Below are 2,500 nucleotides of genomic sequence, written 5' to 3'. Positions count from 1 at the left end.
TTATCACTCAGATAGCAGTAAAGTTCTTGCGATAAATAATTTAATTTATTCTAGAAAATCATGCTCTACAACACACCGTTCATTTTCTTTAAATTTTATGATGTACAAAAGAAATTTGAATAAGAAAAATGTTGGTTGTATCGTAACGAATGTGACGATTTTCCTATAGATAGTATGCAGATGACGTCACTCAGGCCTTTATTATTGTTTTTGCCATCCGCATTTGTGAGTTGTTCTCACCAAACTGTATTAACCAGACTATAAAAGTTCATGGTTACACAGAGTTTGTGTGTTGATCCGTTATACTTCCGGATGGCAATGTTGTGAACTCCTTGGCCAAGCGCATCCTATCTATAGATAGTATGCAGATGACGTCACTCAGGTCTTTGTTATTGTTTTAGCCATCCGCGTTTGTGAGTTGTTTTCACTAAACTGTATTAACCAGACTATAAAAGTTCATGGTTACACAGAGTTTGTGTGTTGGTCCGTTATACTTCCGGATGGCAATGTTGTGAACTCCTTGGCCAAGCGCATTTTATCTATAGATAGTATGCAGATGACGTCACTCATGCCTTTGTTATTGTTTTTGCCATCCGCGTTTGTGAGTTGTTCTCACTAAACTGTATTAACCAGACTATAAAAGTTCATGGTTACACAGAGTTTGTGTGTTGGTCCGTTATACTTCCGGATGGCAATGTTGTGAACTCCTTGGCCAAGCGCATTTTATCTATAGTTGGTAAGGAGAGGTGCTATGCATTAAGGGAAAATACGAATAATATCCGCCTGCCGGATATATATTACCAACACACAAAATAATAGATAGAACGAAGTTGACGTTACTCAGGTCTTGGCATTGTTTGTAGGGGGGGGGGGTTGGTTTGTTTTTTTTTTGCAATCCACGTTCGTGAATAATTCTCACTGTATGACCAGATAAACGTTCAAGGTGACGCACAGTTTTGTGTGTTAGTCCGTTATATTTCTGGATGGCAATGTTGTGAGTTTCTTAGCCAAGCGCATTCTATCTGTAGATAGTATGCAGATGACGTCACTCAGGCCTTTGTTATTGTTTTTGCCATCCGCGTTTGTGAGTAGTTCTCACTAAACTGTATTAACCAGACTATAAAAGTTCATGGTTACACAGAGTTTGTGTGTTGGTCCGTTATACTTCCGGATGGCAATGTTGTGAACTCCTTGGCCAAGCGCATTCTATCTATAACCGGACCTACACACAAAACTATGTATCTAACCTTGAACGTTTATAGTCTGGTTAATACAGTTTAATGAGAATTACTCATAAACATGGATGCCAAAAAAAAAAACAATAACAATAACAAAGACTGAGTGACGTCAACTTCGTTCTATTTATAGATTGAACGAAGATGACGTCACGCAAGCCTTTGTTATTATATTTTGCCACCCGCGTTAGTGAGTGATTCTCACTAAACTTTATTAACCACACTATAAACATTCATTGATACACACAGTTTTGTGTGTTGGTCCGTTATACTTCCGGATGGCAATGTTATGAGCTTCTTAGCCAAGCGCATATTATCTATAGTCTGGTTAATACAGTTTAATGAGAATTGCTCATAAAAATGGATGCCCCAAAAAAAAAAAGAAAAAACAAAAAAAAACAATAACAAAGACTTGGTGACGTCAACTTCATTCTATTTATAAAAAGTCCTGGCTTGTGAAAGTGGTGACCCGAGCTAAGACGACATCCTGTATAAAGTATGAAGGATAAAACAGGAGATGTGTAGACTAAATATTTCTTTGACACACGGACCTGTTTCCGAGGTGAGAGTTAAATACCGCACACAAGACAAGTGTGTACAAAAGTCTAACGTTTACACATCTGATTCTACCAAATCGTTAGGTACACATGACATTGTGTGGGGGCGGATCATGTCGTCTCCTTTTCATGATATCATGTCTTGATGGACAGAAAACTTAAACAGTAACAACAAAAAAGCTATAAACGAACAAAATAACTAATGAATCTATATTAATAATAATAATGATGATGATGATAATAATAATAATAATAATAATAATAATAATAATAATAATAATAATAATAATAATGATGATGATGATGACAACGACGAAAAGAAGAAGAAGAAGGAGGAGGAGGAAGAGGAGGAGGAGGAGGAGGAGAGGAGGAGGAGGAGGAGAAGAAGAAGGAGAAGAAGAAGAAGAAGAAGAAGAAGAAGAAGAAGAAGAAGAAGAAGAAGAAGAAGAAGAAGAAGAGGAAATATTTAACAATTAATTACAAAAATTGACGGGAAAAAATAAGTAAGAAGTAAAAATGAAAACAAATAAATACATCTTAAAAAGGAAAAAAAAAACTGAACAAGGGAAAATTTCAATCTTTCCCCCCTTACGATGAGAGATGAAAAAAAAAAGTTGAGAGGAACGAGTTTGAGAATGTGAGAATTTTATTGACAAGTTATGTGTAGAAATGTTTGTGTTATGTGGATGTGTAGATGAAATATATCCA

At 35.9% G+C, this 2,500-nt stretch overlaps 1 protein-coding gene across 3 annotated transcripts in view; it reads right to left on the bottom strand.

The window, feature by feature from the left end:
* LOC144977993 (DNA damage-regulated autophagy modulator protein 1-like) overlaps nucleotides 1-2,500 on the bottom strand; it is a 103,376-nt gene that overhangs the window by 83,453 nt on the left and 17,423 nt on the right. Inside the window, exon 1 of one of the 3 annotated variants that reach the window (XM_078923400.1) lies at nucleotides 1-145. This exon is cut by the window's left edge and continues 370 nt beyond it. The exons of the other annotated variants lie outside the window; for them this stretch is intronic. The gene's annotated coding sequence lies outside the window, so the exon portion shown is untranslated. Of the gene's footprint in view, nucleotides 146-2,500 lie in introns of those variants that run through there. 3 annotated transcript variants of the gene reach the window in all.

The sequence above is a fragment of the Berghia stephanieae genome, chromosome 8, assembly GCF_034508935.2.
Source record: "Berghia stephanieae isolate SIO BIC M18660-M18661 chromosome 8, UCSD_Bste_1.3, whole genome shotgun sequence".
In the NCBI taxonomy this organism is placed as follows: domain Eukaryota; kingdom Metazoa; phylum Mollusca; class Gastropoda; order Nudibranchia; family Aeolidiidae; genus Berghia; species Berghia stephanieae.
Note: the sequence above shows the minus strand (reverse complement) of the source record. Positions and strands in the feature narration are given on the sequence as shown.